The sequence below is a fragment of the Saccostrea cucullata genome, unplaced genomic scaffold (assembly GCF_032062105.1).
Source record: "Saccostrea cucullata isolate Sc308-1 unplaced genomic scaffold, CSIRO_AGI_Scuc_v1 ctg5450, whole genome shotgun sequence".
NCBI lineage: Eukaryota > Metazoa > Mollusca > Bivalvia > Ostreida > Ostreidae > Saccostrea > Saccostrea cuccullata.
Genome location: NW_026930254.1, coordinates 16,117 through 28,192, shown reverse-complemented (window position 1 = coordinate 28,192; position 12,076 = coordinate 16,117). Strand labels below are relative to the sequence as shown.

At 33.6% G+C, this 12,076-nt stretch overlaps 1 long non-coding RNA gene and 1 pseudogene across 1 annotated transcript; one reads left to right on the top strand and one right to left on the bottom strand.

The window, feature by feature from the left end:
- Positions 1 to 647: 647 nt before the first annotated feature.
- On the bottom strand, positions 648 to 2,260 carry LOC134283402 (uncharacterized; annotated as a pseudogene).
- A 6,280-nt stretch (positions 2,261 to 8,540) lies between these two features.
- On the top strand, positions 8,541 to 11,940 carry LOC134283401 (uncharacterized). The gene is made up of 3 exons (XR_009995472.1): positions 8,541 to 8,888; positions 11,095 to 11,201; positions 11,402 to 11,940. It is a non-coding gene; the product is annotated as an uncharacterized LOC134283401 (long non-coding RNA).
- Positions 11,941 to 12,076: the final 136 nt, after the last annotated feature.

Here is a 12,076-nt window from a genome sequence, read left to right as displayed (position 1 = left end):
GAACTGCAATGTATTGAGATAAGCATGACAAGAACGGCCTTTATCTGCTAACAGTGGAAATTCGTACTATTTTAATGCATATCTTTACATGACTAATTGACTCCTATTGACTAGAATTGCAAATTACTCTAATTACTCTAGACTAAAGTAGTAGCAATAGAGTTGAGGATTGAATATCTTTAGAAAAACCCAGTGGATATATCTAACTTGCTTGCTAAAGGTGAAAAACAGGTAATCAGAAATTACACTGCTCACCTCAACGAATGCTGTCTTTAAGTAATAATAATAATAATAATAATACTTTATTTAAAGAGGGTAACCCGATTAGTGCATTGCACTAGTCTTCCTCGGGGCCCTCTAAACACATTCACAATAATACATTTATAAAAACATTGTACAATATTATAATTTGTATCATGGATGCGGTATTTTCCCTTTGAAGTTGCCTAAATGTTAAATTCAGTTAAAATGAAAGGGGGTGGAGCTTAAGCATGCGTTAACTTCCAATGTGATAACTTGTTATTGCACACTTTTAAAATAAAGACAAAGTGCTAAAAAACATTTTTTTTTTTCACAAACCAACAAAAAAAAAGGTTGACACATGTACTGTCATGTATGATTTAAACAGAATTTTAAAATTTTTCTGCATTAAGCCATGTCACAAGCGTTTGTCTCAAAAATTGAACGAAATTTTACAGTTTTCAAACTGAAACTTGTTGGTCAAATCCGCCATTGCCCTGTTGTCGATTTGTTTAGACGAATTGCTGCTAGAGGCCATAGACTGCAAACTCTCACAGACTTTTTCCAGCGTATTTTCAGCACACATAGGTTCTTGGTTATCATTTTCGTCATACGGTGTTTCCATTTTCATTGCTTTCGGCGCCGGTGGATCAAGTATTTTACTGACATTCTCTGCTACCTCTGGACATGATCGTTTGTACTTCCGCACTGCTCGCTCTGACCTATGTCCGGTTCGCTCCATGATCGCCTGTTCATCCATTCCAGCGCTGTACAACTGGCTAGCACAGGTGCGCTTTCCACTGTGGTTAGTAAAGTTTCCAACGAGACCCCCTTTTTGCAGATGATTTTCATGAAGGTTTTAATCTTATTAACACCAACAACTTGTGCACCATATCGAATAGGGTTCCCTGCAAGTGGACGTCTGTAAAACTCCCCCTTGTTTCCAAGTGCATCAAGGTACTGATGAAAATAGTCGGCTATGCATCGATCTCCTTAAAAAAAAGTAACAAAAATAAAATAATATTCATCAATTAGTAGTTTTAAATGTAAAAAAATCAATCTAAAGGAAAAATACCGTACCTGGTTGACAATAGTGCCGAATGTCTTTACTTTGCAGAGATAGGTGGGCAAGTCCTCCCTTAAAAGTCTTGTTTGAACCGCCGCAAAAGTGGATGTATTTACCTCGCCCATCCTCACCAATCGTGACGTTTGCACATGTCAAGTCTCTATGCTCATCAAATCCCCGCAACCCGAATAATTTACACATGTAAAAAAACACTGTATACTGTAGCGTTTCCGCGGACTTGTTTCCCAGTACTTCTCTTTCCCAAAGCAGTTCTTCGTCTTCTTGAGTTATTGGATCTGCCTGTTTGACTTTAGTTCCCAGTCCTTTAGACAAGAGGGATTTCATTTGAGCATCCAGCGTTTTTCTAAACTCTGCAAATTTCAAGTCTGAAAAGAAATTAATGTCATGTCTCTTGTTGTCTCGCAAATACCTTAACAATCCACAAACTAGATAGTAGACCGACTTAGGTGGGTATTCACTTCCGTCCTTCTTCCGTGCGTCGCATACAAAATGTGTCAATGAATAACTCATAGTAGAAACATCCATGTGTAGAAGTTCCGGTACTGCAAGTTCAAAAGGCAGATTCTTGTTTTTTTCTTGGCGCCACTTTTCGAAAACCCCAAATGCCCAACGAGTATTTCTCTTTGTATTTTGATTTTCTTGACTAGAAATCAACTTCTCAATTTCGGAATCAGAAATTCCCCCGAAACGCTTGGACGACTCATCGCTGTTCGTTTCACTGAAACTATCGGTGGCACCTCCGTCCATGCCGTCCAAATTAAAATCTCCAAACAGATCGAGGTTCAGTGCATTCGCGCCTGTCGGGTTAATGTCAAAGTGATTCATACCATCAATGAGTTCCTCTTCTTTTTCAATGGCATCACATATCTGTGATAGAGTGAAATCATCCTCGGTTATTGCTAAAAAGTCAATCTCATCAAAATTGATTGTGCCGATTTTGTCGTCCATTTTCTCTCGCTGTTATACTGGAAATGTTCGTCTGCACACGAGTTGCGCTATACCACAATACTTTGCGACGGTGGGCGGAGTTTATCAAGAAAATTCTAGACTTTTCTAGATATTAACTTGTTTCCGCTGCACTAACACTATATAAGGAATGTAGGCGGAGTTATCCATGATACAAGTTATTTATAGAACAGTTACTCGTAATAACTTAATTTATCGTACATCCACATTGGCTGAGACTCGTTGCTGCGCAACTCGTCCCGCCCTAATGTGGATGTACGATAAATTAAGTTATTACTCGTTAACTGTTCTCTAAATATCACATATAATACAAAATGACGTGAAAATACAAGGACATATACAGTTCGATTCAAGAACATGGAATTGTATAACTTTTAGTTGCGACATGTTATAATGAATTTTTCTACATTTTTACAACAAGTTTATATAGTTGGTGAAAAAAGGATATGCAAAGGTAATTTGTTCCATAAATGTTCACCGGAATAATGAAAAGAATTCTTAAATTGATTTGTTCGATATTTCGGTAGATAAAAGTCATAGTTTGCTTCAGATCTAAGAAATAACTATTAGAAGAAATAAATTCAAAGGAATCTCTTAAATAAGTTGGTGCCATACCATGAAGTGCTTTGTACAGTAATATATATTTATGAAAATCAATTAACTCATATATGGTCAGCCATCCAAGTTTTTCAAATAATGGTAGTGAATGGGCATCATAAGCCGCATCTAAAATAATCCGGACTACCCTTTTTTGCAATTTAAAAACTCTATCTATGCCAGCATCTGGCGCATTACCCCAAATAGTAAGACAATAATTCAAAGAAGGCAGAATGTATGCATTATAAAATAGTTTTCTCGTGTGTAAGGGAAGAATTTTTTTAATTCTGCGTAAAGTATACAATTTATAAGTCAAAGATTTACAAACTGAGTCAATATGATAATTATAGCGCAATGAATGGTCAACATGTACTTCCAAAAGCTTTTCAGATTCAACATTTTCAATTAATTTGTTTGAAGCATATAAATTTAGTTCAGTAGAATTTATTCTTGATTTTCTTTGTTGAGTTCCCATGAGCATACATTTTGTCTTGTTGGTATTTAACACCATTTGATTTTTGGAACACCAATTTTCTATCTCACACAAATCAAAGTTTAGGGCATTCTAGATACCTTCTATATTTTTATGATATGTATGTAAGGTTGCATCATCAGCAAACATATCAATATCTGTTCTATTTACATGTAAAGGTAGATCATTTATATACAATAAAAATAATAGGGGACCTAAGATAGATCCTTGGGGCACTCCTGCTGTGACGGGCAAAAAATCTGAGGAGTATGTACCTATTTTTACACACTGACACCTTGACGTTAAATAAGATTGAAACCATTTAACAGCCATTTGGTCAAAGTGATATGATTGAAGTTTATTTATAAGGATATCATGATTATCCAAATCAAATGCCTTGCTAAAATCAATGAAAGTTATGCCTACTAAATTTCCTTGGTCCTTAGCTTGTAGCCAATTATCTGTAAGTTTTGTTAGAGCCGTTTGACATGAGTGAAATTCTCGAAATCCAGATTGTGATTTAAATAAGACTGAGATCAAAGCTAGAAGTTACGTATCTGATTGGCTATGTGTTTTTCAATTAATTTTGATAATGTTGGAAGAATGGATATTGGTCTGTAGTTCCCTGGATCTGCATGGTCGCCATTTTTGAAATAGGAGTGACTTTTGCTTGTTTTAAACGGAATGGAAATACTCCATTAGTGATGCTAGTATTTATAAGAATCGATGTGTAATAGATTTGCATATAACATTTGCCAAAAGCTTTAGAAGACGAGGCCCAACAAATCTATACCTGCTGACTTGTTTACATCAAGTGTATTCAACATATTTAATACTTCGAACTCACTTATATGATTTATACTGAAAAAAATTTCTTTGCCTAGTTTACTTTTCGTAAATTTATTCAAGTACGGCTCCACCGTGACATAGCGTTACTATGATGCAATTATTCCGTAACGTATGATGAAACGATTCCTTATGGAGTTTTTACATGGAGATTTGGCCAAGGTAAGGTAATGTCGTATTTGTATGTCTTAAACGCAAAATAGCCCTAATTGTGTTAGCCGTTGCATTATAGGAATGACACAGGTATCTGTTGACACAACGGACAATGTCCAGTGATGCGCCGTTTTCTTAAACACTTTGCACTTTCATAATAAAGAGACTTAAAAGTTTGATTTATTCATAAAACTTTTTTCCTAATCAAGTTTCAAGATCAGCTACAAGTTTACCATAATGAAAATTCGTTGTTTTTCCTTTTCACTCTAGAATCATGATGAAAATATTTATTTAATCGCTTTTAACATTTGTTTTTAGAAGTAACGTATGATGCAACGATTCCCATCATCAGTAACGTGCGATGCAACTATTCTTTAACAATGGTATTATTAGACCAATATGTTGGATTTCTTCATGACCATATGCTTCAATCAATGTCCAATCATTCTCAAATAATGCACACTGGTAACTTTTTGCAGTGTTTCTGTTTGGGGTATCAACAAGTCGATTTTTGGATTTAAATGGGGTAGACAATTTTCTTCTTTTCGGAGTTGTGTAAGGGGATGAAATGACTTTCTTCTTGCTGTACTTTTTAGCCGGGCTTTGCTGAAAGCAAAGTCCTGGCTATAGGCATCAGACAGAGCCAAAGCAGACGCTTCCGATAAACAAAATAGTTCCAATGCGAGACGATATTCAAACAAACAACTACTTTTAACATCCCAATCATTGGAAAAATTAATGATCAATATTTTTGCTTGATAATTAAACTGAAGGAGAAATTAGATATTTGCTTTATTGGGATAATCGTGATATAATAATTTGTGCACATACGCTGCTGAATGCATATTATAAGCGAATTATTTTCAATAGCGCGGGTTTCTCGAAACGTTGAAAGAGTTTTGTTTCATATCGTTTTCGTCAATGTTATGTTAGTGGCTATATTCTGTTTTGATTTTTAGCAAATTAATAGTATAGTAAATTGGAATTTTAAGAAGTAACATGCGTGAAGTCGCTTAACAATGTACATGTATCAGTGTTTCTACATGTAGTTGACGATAAAATTACTGTTTGTTTGAAACTAAAAGAATGTCTAGAAAAAACACATCTCATGTGCAATATTTTAATTTATCCAAGACTGAATTTTTAAATTATGAGGAAAAATGCGCATTGAGTAGAAAATATGCGAGAATTTCTTGGAAATAACATTTTAAAATAAAAACATTGAGGTCTCGACTTTTAATTGCTGGTATATGAGATATTATTTTAAATCATCATCATACAAACTCTACCTGTTAAATTTCAATGGTCAAAAGGGGGGGGGATGAAATTTGTACTAGTTTCGGATCAGACATTATACTCGAGCAATTAAAGCCCAGACGTTGCGCACGGTGTTGGTACTATAATATCTAACTCTTTATCTCGCAAAGAAATAGGCGGTTTCGCGACGTCATATTTATTTTAAATTAAAAATAAAGTCATTTATGTTATCTAAAGTAATGAATAATTCTTAAATTTTTCTTTTAAATAATTTAAAATTATGATGAGGAGTTACTCAGCATTGGTCATTTACGGAGAAATTCCCATGTCCGACGTTACATAAATTATGGTTCGCGCAACTAAAAGGTATGAAAAAATGCACTTACCATTCTCTGAATTAAATGAAATTTAGGGGGTACAGTAAAATATATGCATTCTGTAAGATATTGTTGAGTTTTTAATATCATTTTATCAATTTCATGAATTTAGACTGGATCTACAGTGCGTAAGTAAAATGTCTAACAGTAAGAAATAGTTTCCTTACACTGATTTCGCCGAAATGGAGATGTGTACCAGACATAAATCCCAGGCAAATATTAATTTTGGTGAATAATCCTTAAGTACATATATTTCTTAGATTAATTGAATTAATACATTTTATATTACTTTTCCAACGTGAATATTAGGAAGGCTGTCTTAAGTGTAGCCATTTTGTTATGCACACACGAGTCACTGTATTGTTACTAAATATGTCTCAGTAACATATCAAAAATATATGAATTAATGTAAGATATAAAGCAATCATGTATGTAGCTTGAAAGAACATTTAATGCTGCATTTACTAATTACACAATCTTTACAGTAATGGTCTACATGAAATATATGCAAGCATCAATAAAAGTGTAGCCATTTTGTCACAGGTACGAAAAATGTCATTTTACTCAATGCGTACATATGACGTCGGGAGCGTCAAATTATTATCGCCGTGGCTTTTTTCATGCTGGTCCGTAGTACCAGCTCATAAGTACTTGTGGACATGCAGGAACCACCCCCACCCCACCCCCGATATTCAACCCTTGAGCATGTTGGATATATTTTCACAAATTATATTTATTACACTTAATCATCATGTGTACATGTACGAAAGGAAAAAAAATTATGAAAACCCCAAAATGATATCGTTCCACAAAAAATATCCTACTAAACGGAGAATGTATTCTCCCCCCTTTCTTTCATCAAAAATAGTAAAAAGATTTTAGAATTTTCGTGATAAAACAGATTTTCAATAATGGTGATACGTCTCCATCCCTCCTTTTTTCATCCCCTGAATATACTAAATTGATACTCATTTTTTTTTAATTCAAATTGACACCAGTTCCATTGAAACGTAGGAAGGATAAAAATTTTAACTCTCATTACTTCTCTATACACCCAAAGCGCATGCGGACGCTATATAGGAATTAAAGACTTGTAATGACCTATCTGATAAAAAAATATTGAAGGAGGTTGAAAGGGAATACTACTTATATATTTTCTCCTTACAAGTATAAGACAGATAAGTGAGAAAAATAGAAAGAGGAATATTCACTGAGTGTCTTTGGCATTTCAGTAATTAAAATTTTACTATTAATATTTATTAATAAACATATAAATATTTCAAAAAAGAAGGTTCAAACATTAAACATTATGTGCCCTTTTATCTTTTTTTTTTAAATACTTTTGAAAAATAAAATACATTTAAAGATCTAAAATATGCATGTTTAAGGTTCAAAACGTTATAACAACGTTATTACTTTATAACGTTATTTTGACGTAACGTCAATGTGTACCAATACCGTGCGCAACGTCCCAGCTTTCAGTACTTTCAATACTTTGATTTCTTTTAGCCGTTCTATAGTCAAGTTTTTTTCTTAACCATTTGGTATTCTGTGATAAAAAGAAAGCAATGAGTAATTTTATTTACCCTACTTTGAAACGTGTCCTAGTTAAGAAATCCAACATATTGGTCTAAAAATACGATTGTTAAAGAATAGTTGCATCGCACGTTACTGATGATGGGAATCGTTGCATCATACGTTACTTCTAAAAACCCATATTTAAAACAAATAAATAAATATTTTCATCATAATTCTAGAGTGAAAAGGAAAAAGAACGAATTTTCATTATGGTAAACGTGTAGCTGATCTTGTAACTTGATTGGGAAAAAAGTTTTATGGATAAATCGAACTTTTAAGCCTCTTTATTATGAAAGTGCAAAGTGTTTAAGAAAACGGCGCATCACTGGACATTGTCCGTTATGTCAACAGATGCCTGTGTCATTCCTATAATGCAACGGCTAACACAATTAGGGCTATTTTGCGTTTAAGGCATACAAATACGACATTACCTTACCTTGGTCAAATCTCCATGTAAAAACTCCATAAGGAATCGTTTCATCATACGTTAAGGAATAATTGCATCATAGTAACGCTATGGCACGGTGGGCTCCGTGTAAAAATCATGCAGACAGTACAGAAAAGGTGATTCATCGACCATCTTCAAATTCAATAAAATTGGGTTTAATATATTCATTTGGGTCTAAATTGAATATAAACAGTTGATTTTGTTATAATTCTTTTTTTCATATAGCCAGGGATAAAGTACTTGAGGTGTAATTTTGTATAGATAGTGTGCAAATAATGCCTATTTCAGAAAAAAAATATCTTTAAAACCTAGAAGAAGTACAAAAACTTAATACATAATTCAAGTGAACATGGGAGGCTTAATAAAAATTTACTTTAATATTTTTCTGCAAACGAAGTGTTGAAAAGATACAAGGTGTTTAAAATCGAGAATTTGTCAAGATTCTTCAAATGAGTTATCTCCCTTGGCAATTTTACGTAGGTGGCGCTAGTAAAAATAAATGGCAGCCTCCATGGTTAGCTGTACGCTGCAAAGTTATTTTAATGCATCCTGTGATGTTTATTGCAAAAATATGTGTGAAGTGACATAAATTGGTTGAAAGGATTCTACAAGAACAGATTAGGCATAGTTTTCGGGCAAAAGTATAGCCATGTGTCGTGTTGATTAGTATATTGACCTTGTTGACGTTATCCCGAAACGGTACTCGCCTACTGACACCGTTGTGATCTATCTCAGAAGTTTAAATTCTACGGTAATCCACCAGAGTCCAAGAGTAAACTCTCAGAGAGGGGTGGCAGTCCGATTTTGTTAACTTACTCGACTTGGAGAGGGAAGATAATGTACATTTGGAAAGTTACATTTGACCAGGTAAGATCAGGTCCAGAACACTGCAGAACAATTTCTTGATTAAGATAATTAATTTTGTAGCTTGAAATAGCTATATAGCTTTAATATGTTGACGGTGCGACCGTTAGGGCGAGCGCATATACTTATCAATTTTCATTTAGATTGGACATGTAAATCCGCACGTGACATTCCGTGCGTATTAGATTCTGACGTCATATGACGTCGTTTGTATGTTGCTTTACCAAACCGATGCCCGAACAAGGCTGATTTAATCAGTTTATGAATATCTTTCTGCAATAAACAGATAAAATCATTAAATCAAGACAAGTTTATTATTCGTTTAACTTTTGTTGTTATTCTAGTGAGAATGTTGCTTTAGAGTTTGTGTATGAATCGATGCATTGTGGGTCTAAATTACTGCGGTAAAAAATTCTTAGGAATGAATGTGCAGTAGTGTGAATTTTCTCTTTGCCCAGACGTTTTCATCAGAGCTCGCAGTTTCGTGCATCGCTTTGCGACCCTTGCTGCACTCGCTATTAATCTATTCAAAATAGCTTGGTAAAGCTTTTTATATGCAGTCAAAAGTATTTTACAAGTCCTATATGACAATGTATTATGAGTCTTTAATAAAAAGGAAAAATCATAGATACTTGTAGTATTGCAGCTGTTGAATACTTTTAAGCAAAAGACGAATTTCCATTTTCTTAAGAGCTCGGGTACACTACCGTTAATGAAAGGTAATTTTCAGCACAATGTTTTTGTCTCTACTCTAGCATTCTACAATTAACTGAATGAGTCCCCAAGCATGACAGTCTACTATTTGTTAATACAAATCAGAAGCGACACACGGTTTTCGTCGATTTACTGCATACTTTATTTACTTCATCACCAAAAACAACAGAGTTTCTTTTTTACTTTATACAGGCAAAATTGAAAGATTAGTTTCCAAAGACACTGCTCGATGCTCGCATTTAAAATTGTAGTTTTAGATGATAAATACAGTGAACCTTCAGATATCTGGATGCAATATATCCGAATGCTTCAATATTCGGATGATTTTTCATCGGAACGAAAATTTTTAACATTATTTTGTCTTATTTAACTGGTAATTCAGGTATCAGGACACTTCACATATTTGGAAATTTGACTAGGAACCAAAGCGTCCGGATAAATGAGGTACCACTGTAGTTGCTTCCAATACGTACCGTACAAACCTTGTGACGTTTGTATGTCTTACTTTTGATATTTGATTGAGGGGTTAAATGATAATTGTGCACCTGGTGCTGCTGTCTAAAACTACGTAAAGAAAACTGAGAGCCAATTTACATGCAAATTTAAGCTGATGTGTCATCAGATAATCTTGTCATTTAGACCTGTTTAAGTTACTGTGCACTCCCCTATGTGCGATGAGGCATGAATAAGTATGATGGTATGGTCAAGGCAGTGTTTGAAAAAAACTGTTGCTCAACTGCCTGAGATGCACAAATTTTGTCACAGGCAAACAGATTTATAACAGATTACAGATTTGACACCCAACTGAAAATGAAAAACTTTTCAAAAACTTGACCTTGGTCATGACTTTTGAATGAAAAATAAAGGGCTTTTCTCATTGGGATTCAAAACCAAGGTGCACATGGATCTTAAAATATAGATAGAAAACTTGCAATGGTTTAAGTAACAATCTTTTAAAATCTTCTCAAGAACATGAAGATGATGATAGGGAAGCATTCTCTGGTGATGTAGTGTAAAGTTAAACCCCCTTTGGGTAGGATGGGGCCTCAATGGGGATCAAAGTTTCACATTGCAATATATAGGGGAGAATCTTCCCCAGAACAGCAAAGCCATGATTAATATTGTACTGATATGGAAGTCATTGTAAGAAGCCTCAAGTAGTGTAGATTCTTTTTAAATTCAATAAATTGTACTAAGATTAAAACTGGAGGCATATTGCAAATGATGAAAAATACACTAGTAGAAAAGATATTTCACATACAGCAAAACTCGTTTACTACGAAGACAGATATAGCAAATTCATGGATATAGCGAAGTTATTTTAGATCCCCAGCTATATAAATTTAACAAATTCCTTATATGGATATAACGAGTAATTGATATAGCAAAGTAATTTCATAGCTCCCAGTGACTTTGTTATAACTTTGTTTTACTGTATTTCATAAATTAGTATTATTGTTTTTTAGATGAATTAAACTCCACTTTATTTTCACAGAATGTATGCGATGTGCTGCATAATGGTTTTGAAGGAAAAGGTTACACTATTTATTACAGACAGCAAGGAAACATCATTGAACACCACCAACTAATAAGACTCCAAAGGTGGGAGAATATCATGCAACTATTTTAGATTTTTAATGAAATTACTGCATTATATAAACTTGATATTCCATGTAAAGTAATTTATAAAATCAAAATAACCATTTAGTACCTTAATAATAATGTAGTATAAACTAAAGAATTCTAAATTGATGAATGATAAGTTCATGTACATGTACAGCATATTATAATTATTATTTTAGGAATAATGGAAAATCAGATATTTAAAGCTGTTAAAAAGCAGAGATTAGAGTTCCGTGGATTCCATGACGGTACTTTGGATAATGTTAATCAGGCAGCAATTCTTTTCCAAAGGATCTTAAGTGCTTTTAGAAGAGGCTAATAAACAAAGGACAGTCACTTACTACAGAAGAGAAGCAGGGGAGATTAGTGATATTCTGAGTGGCATGACTGCACCTTACAAAGATGTAAAACTTTAAAAATTGTGTTTACATATACAATGATTATATGATAAATGTATCTAGTAATCAATATTAATATGATTAATATTTTCAAATGTTTTTTTACATTTTACTGTTCATTAATGAAAAAAATAATTTGTGTTGTATTTGAATTTGGAAATGTAAAGGAATTTATTTTAAAATGTAAACTGATATTCTTACATGTAAACATGTACTGGCGTATGTACATGGTATATTTATTGGACTCTGACAAAAGATGATGCTACTTCTTTTTTGTTGAAATTATTAATCACAATGATATTTGTGCACATGCTTTTTTTAATTTTCCATAGGGTATGGTATCTATGAAAACTACTCAGCCTACTCAGAAAGGAGGAGTGCGCATGCTCGACATGTAGACGTAAGTTTTTATCGAGAGCAAAGTGTAGTCCAAAAACCTCGAATTTAATTAATTTT